This window comes from Mustela erminea, chromosome 1 (genome assembly GCF_009829155.1).
Source record: "Mustela erminea isolate mMusErm1 chromosome 1, mMusErm1.Pri, whole genome shotgun sequence".
NCBI lineage: Eukaryota > Metazoa > Chordata > Mammalia > Carnivora > Mustelidae > Mustela > Mustela erminea.
This window is the reverse complement of record NC_045614.1, coordinates 206,584,579-206,592,276: the sequence shown is the minus strand read 5'-3', so window position 1 is coordinate 206,592,276 and position 7,698 is coordinate 206,584,579.

The window sequence follows — 7,698 nt, the reverse complement described above, 5'->3', positions numbered from 1 at the left end:
AGTGATTCCTTGGTGAATTTCTCCAGTTATAACATCTATTTTGCAATTTTTCATTAAGTTTCTTGTATGAATTAATCATGACTGTGTTTAAGTTTCTAGTTTCCAAATCCAATATATGGCTCACCTTTTGGTCTCCCTATATTGTAAATTGTTTCTTTTATATTCTTTCATTTGGTCCCACAAGCTCAATGTTTTGTATAAATGTTGTAAATGATCCAAAATGATATTGTATTTCATCACAGAGATTTTTTTTTTAATTTTTTATTTTTTATAAACATATATTTTTATCCCCAGGGGTACAGGTCTGTGAATCACCAGGTTTACACACTTCACAGCACTCACCAAAGCACATACCCTCCCCAATGTCCATAATCCCACCCCCTTCTCCCAAACCCCCTCCCCCCAGCAACCCTCAGTTTGTTTTGTGAGATTAAGAGTCACTTATGGTTTGTCTCCCTCCCAATCCCATCTTCTTTCATTGATTCTTCTCCTACCCACTTAAGCCCCCATGTTGCATCACCACTTCCTCATATCAGGGAGATCATATGATAGTTGTCTTTCTCTGCTTGACTTATTTTGCTAAGCATGATACGCTCTAGTTCCATCCATGTTGTCGTAAATGGCAAGATTTCATTTCTTTTGATGGCTGCATAGTATTCCATTGTGTATATATACCACATCTTCTTGATCCATTCATCTGTTGATGGACATCTAGGTTCTTTCCATAGTTTGGCTATTGTGGACATTGCTGCTATAAACATTCGGGTGCACGTGCCCCTTTGGATCACTACGTTTGTATCTTTAGGGTAAATACCCAATAGTGCAATTGCTGGGTCATAGGGCAGTTCTATTTTCAACATTTTGAGGAACCTCCATGCTGTTTTCCAGAGTGGCTGCACCAGCTTGCATTCCCACCAACAGTGTAGGAGGGTTCCCCTTTCTCCGCATCCTCGCCAGCATCTGTCATTTCCTGACTTGTTGATTTTAGCCATTCTGACTGGTGTGAGGTGATATCTCATTGTGGTTTTGATTTGTATTTCCCTGATGCCGAGTGATATGGAGCACTTTTTCATGTGTCTGTTGGCCATCTGGATGTCTTCTTTGCAGAAATGTCTGTTCATGTCCTCTGCCCATTTCTTGATTGGATTATTTGTTCTTTGGGTGTTGAGTTTGCTAAGTTCTTTATAGATTCTGGACACTAGTCCTTTATCTGATATGTCGTTTGCAAATATCTTTTCCCATTCTGTCAGTTGTCTTTTGATTTTGTTAACTGTTTCCTTTGCTGTGCAAAAGCTTTTGATCTTGATGAAATCCCAATAGTTCATTTTTTCCCTTGCTTCCCTTGCCTTTGGCGTTGTTCCTAGGAAGATGTTGCTGCGGCAGAGGTCGAAGAGGTTGCTGCCTGTGTTCTCCTCAAGGATTTTGATGGATTCCTTTCGCACATTGAGGTCCTTCATCCATTTTGAGTCTATTTTTGTGTGTGGTGTAAGGAAATGGTCCAATTTCATTTTTCTGCATGTGGCTGTCCAATTTTCCCAGCACCATTTATTGAAGAGGCTGTCTTTTTTCCATTGGACATTCTTTCCTGCTTTGTCGAAGATTAGTTGACTGTAGAGTTGAGGGTCTATTTCTGGGCTCTCTATTCTGTTCCATTGATCTATGTGTCTGTTTTTGTGCCAGTACCATGCTCTCTTGATGATGATAGCTTTGTAATAGAGCTTGAAGTCCAGAATTGTGATGCCACCAACGTTGGCTTTCTTTTTCAATATCCCTTTGGCTATTCGAGGTCTTTTCTGGTTCCATATAAATTTTAGAATTATTTGTTCCATTTCTTTGAAAAAGATGGATGGTACTTTGATAGGAATTGCATTAAATGTGTAGATTGCTTTAGGTAGCATAGACATTTTCACAATATTTATTCTTCCAATCCAGGAGCATGGAACATTTTTCCATTTCTTTGTGTCTTCCTCAATTTCTTTCATGAGTACTTTATAGTTTTCTGAGTATAGATTCTGTGTCTCTTTGGTTAGGTTTATTCCTAGGTATCTTATGGTTTTGGATGCAATTGTAAATGGGATTGACTCTTTAATTTCTCTTTCTTCTGTCTTGCTGTTGGTGTAGAGAAATGCAACTGATTTCTGTGCATTGATTTTATATCCTGACACTTTACTGAATTCCTGTATAAGTTCTAGCAGTTTTGGAGTGGAGTCTTTTGGGTTTTCCACATATAGTATCATATCATCTGCGAAGAGTGATAATTTGACTTCTTCTTTGCCGATTTGGATGCCTTTAATTTCCTTTTGTTGTCTGATTGCTGAGGCTAGGACCTCTAGTACTATGTTGAATAGCAGTGGTGATAATGGACATCCCTGCCGTGTTCCTGACCTTAGCGGAAAAGCTTTCAGTTTTTCTCCATTGAGAATGATATTTGCGGTGGGTTTTTCATAGATGGCTTTGATGGTATTGAGGTATGTGCCCTCTATCCCTACACTTTGAAGAGTTTTGATCAGGAAGGGATGCTGTACTTTGTCAAATGCTTTTTCAGCATCTATTGAGAGTATCATATGGTTCTTGTTCTTTCTTTTATTGATGTGTTGTATCACATTGACTGATTTGCGGATGTTGAACCAACCTTGCAGCCCTGGAATAAATCCCACTTGGTCGTGGTGAATAATCTTTTTAATGTACTGTTGAATCCTATTGGCTAGTATTTTGTTGAGTATTTTCGCATCTGTGTTCATCAAGGATATTGGTCTATAGCTCTCTTTTTTGGTGGGATCCTTGTCTGGTTTTGGGATCAAGGTGATGCTGGCCTCATAAAATGAGTTTGGAAGTTTTCCTTCCATTGCTATTTTTTGGAACAGTTTCAGGAGAATAGGAATTAGTTCTTCTTTAAATGTTTGGTAGAATTCCCCCGGGAAGCCGTCTGGCCCTGGGCTTTTGTTTGTTTGGAGATTTTTAATGACTGTTTCAATCTCCTTACTGGTTATGGGTCTGTTCAGGCTTTCTATTTCTTCCTGGTTCAGTTGTGGTAGTTTATATGTTTCTAGGAATTGCATCCATTTCTTCCAGATTGTCAAATTGGCGTAGAGTTGCTCATAGTATGTTCTTATAATAGTTTGTATTTCTTTGGTGTTAGTTGTGATCTCTCCTCTTTCATTCATGATTTTATTTATTTGGGTCCTTTCTCTTTTCTTTTTGATAAGTCGGGCCAGGGGTTTATCAATTTTATTAATTCTTTCAAAGAACCAGCTCCTAGTTTCGTTGATTTGTTCTATTGTTTTTTTTGGTTTCTATTTCGTTGATTTCTGCTCTGATCTTTATGATTTCTCTTCTCCTGCTGGGTTTAGGGTTTCTTTCTTGTTCTTTCTCCAGCTCCTTTAGCTGTAGGGTTAGGTTGTGTACCTGAGACCTTTCTTGTTTCTTGAGAAAGGCTTGAACCGCTATATATTTTCCTCTCAGGACTGCCTTTGTTGTGTCCCACAGATTTTGAACTGTTGTATTTTCATTATCATTTGTTTCCATGATTTTTTTCAATTCTTCTTTAATTTCCCGGTTTACCCATTCATTCTTTAGAAGGATGCTGTTTAGTCTCCATGTATTTGGGTTCTTTCCAAACTTCCTAATGTGGTTGAGTTCTAGCTTTAGAGCATTGTGGTCTGAAAATATGCAGGGAATGATCCCAATCTTTTGATACTGGTTGAGTCCTGATTTAGGACCGAGGATGTGATCTATTCTGGAGAATGTTCCATGTGCACTAGAGAAGAATGTATATTCTGTTGCTTTGGGATGAAATGTTCTGTATATATCTGTGATGTCCATCTGGTCCAGTGTGTCGTTTAAGGCCTTTATTTCCTTGCTGATCTTTTGCTTGGATGATCTGTCCATTTCAGTGAGGGGAGTGTTAAAGTCCCCTACTATTATTGTATTATTGTTGATGTGTTTCTTTGATTTTGTTATTAATTGGTTTATATAGTTGGCTGCTCCCACGTTGGGGGCATAGATATTTAAAATTGTTAAATCTTCTTGTTGGACAGACCCTTTGAGTATGATATAGTGTCCTTCCTCATCTCTTATTATAGTCTTTGGCTTAAAATCTAATTGATCTGATATAAGGATTGCCACTCCTGCTTTCTTCTGATGTCCATTAGCATGGTAAATTCTTTTCCACCCCCTCACTTTAAATCTGGAGGTGTCTTTGGGCTTAAAATGAGTTTCTTGGAGGCAACATATAGATGGGTTTTGGTTTTTTATCCATTCTGATACCCTGTGTCTTTTGACAGGGGCATTTAGCCCATTAACATTCAGGGTAACTATTGAGAGATATGGATTTAGTGCCATTGTATTGCCTGTAAGGTGACTGTTACTGTATATGGTCTCTGTTCCTTTCTGATCTACCACTTGTAGGCTCTCTCTTTGCTTAGAGGACCCCTTTCAATATTTCCTGTAGAGCTGGTTTGGTATTTGCAAATTCTTTCAGTTTTTGTTTGTCCTGGAAGCTTTTAATCTCTCCTTCTATTTTCAATGATAGCCTAGCTGGATATAGTATTCTTGGCTGCATGTTTTTCTCGTTTAGTGCTCTGAAAATATCATGCCAGCTCTTTCTGGCCTGCCACGTCTCTGTGGATAAGTCAGCTGCCAATCTAATATTTTTACCATTGTATGTTACAGACTTCTTTTCCCGGGCTGCTTTCAGGATTTTCTCTTTGTCACTGAGACTTGTAAATTTTACTATTAGGTGACGGGGTGTGGGCCTATTCCTATTGATTTTGAGGGGCGTTCTCTGAACCTCCTGAATTTTGATGCTCGTTCCCTTTGCCATATTGGGGAAATTCTCCCCAATAATTCTCTCCAGTATACCTTCTGCTCCCCTCTCTCTTTCTTCTTCTTCTGGAATCCCAATTATTCTAATGTTGTTTCGTCTTATGGTGTCACTTATCTCTCGAATTTTCCCCTCGTGGTCCAGTAGCTGTTTGTCCCTCTTTTGCTCAGCTTCTTTATTCTCTGTCATTTGGTCTTCTATATCACTAATTCTTTCTTCTGCCTCATTTATCCTAGCAGTGAGAGCCTCCATTTTTGATTGCACTTCATTAATAGCTTTTTTTATTTCAACTTGGTTAGATTTTAGTTCTTTTATTTCTCCAGAAAGGGCTTTTATATCTCTCGAGAGGGTTTCTCTAATATCTTCCATGCCTTTTTCGAGCCCGGCTAGAACCTTGAGAATTGTCATTCTGAACTCTAGATCTGACATATTACCAATGTCTGTATTGATTAGGTCCCTAGCCTTCGGTACTGCCTCTTGTTCTTTTTTTTGTGTTGAATTTTTCCGTCTTGTCATTTTGTCCAGATAAGAGTATATGAAGGGGCAAGTAAAATACTAAAAGGGTGGCAACAACCCCAGGAAAATATGCTTTAACCAAATTAGAAGAGATCCAAAATCGTGAGGGGGGAGAAAGGGGATAAAAAGAGGTTCAAAAAGGAAGAAAGAAAGAAAAAAAAAAGAAAAAAGAAAAAAAAAAGAAAAGAAAAGAATTTAAAAAAGAGAAAACACCTAAGAAAAATGTCAAAAAGAAAAAATATATATATTAGATAAACTAGTAAAAAATCGTTAAAAAAGAAAAAGGTAACAGTTAAAAAAAAAAAATTTTACCTGAAGGCGAGGAAAAAAAAAAATGAGAAAGAAAAAAACTAAATTAACTGCAAGACTAAAAAAAATCACAGGGAAAAAGCCATGAGTTCCATGCTTGGCTTTCTCCTCCTCTGTAATTCTGCTGCTCTCCTTGGTATTGAAACTGCACTCCTTGGTAGGTGAACTTGGTCTCGGGTGGATTTCTTGTTGATCTTCTGGGGGAGGGGCCTATTGTAGTGATTCTCAAGTGTCTTTGCCCCAGGCGGAATTACACCGCCCTTACCTGGGACCAGGGTGAGTAATCCGCTGGGGTTTGCTTTCAGGAGCTTTTGTTCCCTGAGCGCTTTCCGTAGAGGTCCCGTAGAGTTCCGGAGGACGGGAATACAAATGGCGGCCTCCTGGTCTCCGGCCCGGAGGAGCTGAGAGCCCAGGGCCGCACTCCTCAGTGCGCCCTCAGAGAACAGCGCCCAGTTACTCCCGTCTGCCTGTCCTCCGGCTGCGCTCCGAGCTCACCGAGCCTGCGACCAGTTCAAGGTCACCCCGAGCTGCGAGCTTACTGTTGGCTCTGTCTCTGTAGCCGGCTTTCCCGTTCCAATACCCGCAAGCTCTGCGACACTCAGACACCCCCGATCCTTCTGTGACCCTGCGGGACCCGAGGCCACGCTGACCCCGTGTGGGCTTTGCCCCGGGTAGCCTCTGGAGCGATGTCCCTCAGCGGAACAGACTTTTAAAAGTCCTGATTTTGTGTGCGGTTGCTCCGCCGCTTGCCGGGAGCCGGCCCCTCCCCCCGGGGTCTATCTTCCCGTAGCTTTGGATTCACTTCTCCGCCGGTCCTACCTTTCAGAAAGTGGCTGTTTTTCCTTTTCCAGAATTGCTGTTCTTCTTCTCTTCGATCTGCCGATGGATTTTCAGGTGTTTGCAATCTTTAGATAAGCTATCTAGCTGATCTCCGGCTAGCTGAAGTTGTCTCAGCCTGCTACTTCTCCGCCATCTTGACTCCTCCCCTCATCACAGAGATTTTGTTTTTGTTTTTGGTCCTAGATTATTCACAAAAAAAAAAAAAAAAAGTTCTGCTTGCCTTAATCCCAACAAAGTCTCACATAGAATTAGGTTCTTAGAATTTTTGTAATTTTGGTGAGGGCCTGTCTACCTGTTTTCTTTCGGGTGATAGGGGTACTCCTTTGGATCTTCCAATTCGGGGCACTTCTTGGCAGTTCCTGAATTCCAATGATTATTTCCTCAACAACTTGATATGAAAAAAAGATCTGATTTTCAAATGTGTCTGCTTGGTATCTTAGGAAATTGACTCTTACAACTTCAGAATTTGGAAAATATCTCAAAGAGAAACTGGCTGGCTGTTAAGCTCAGTTTTCTGCCAGTTCACTTTTATCAGAATCTTGTGTCTCCAATTCTGTTTTGCCAGCCCTGAAAAAAGAAAAAAAAAAAGAATAACATCCAAAACTCTGGTTGTTAGTCTTTTCCCCAGCAATCTCTTGTTTGCTCTGCTCCTAGAATCAAGGACTGCAGAATTTTACTTAATTTTCTACAATTGTCATTAGAATCTTGGTCTTTTTTTTTTTTAATTATCTTTTCACTGTACTTAATGCTTTTAGTTTGAGTTTCCCAAGAAAAACAACTGCTTCAAGGATGGAAAATAAATTAAATTCTGGGGAAATTTAATATGTATAACATATACATTTGATCAGGACCAGATCCCTAGGTAAAAATTGAAATAAGCTAATATTAATTTGATATTGAGAAAGTATCTCATGGTTTTCATAAATCTATATTGAATCATTTCATATATAGTGTGTGTATTCCAAGTACTTAGAATAAATTGGTATACTTTGAAATACTTTTCAGATATCATGTCAGTAGGAGAGAATGATATTGTTAGTGCCGATTTTTTTCTAATATTTTATTTATTTATTTGAGTGAGAGAGCAAGCAAGAGAGAGCACGAGAGGGGAGAAGGTCAGAGGGAGAAGCAGGACCCCCTCCCCCGCCCTCCGCCCCAGAGAGCCAGGAACCTGATGCAGGACTTGACCTGGGACTCTAGGACCATGACCA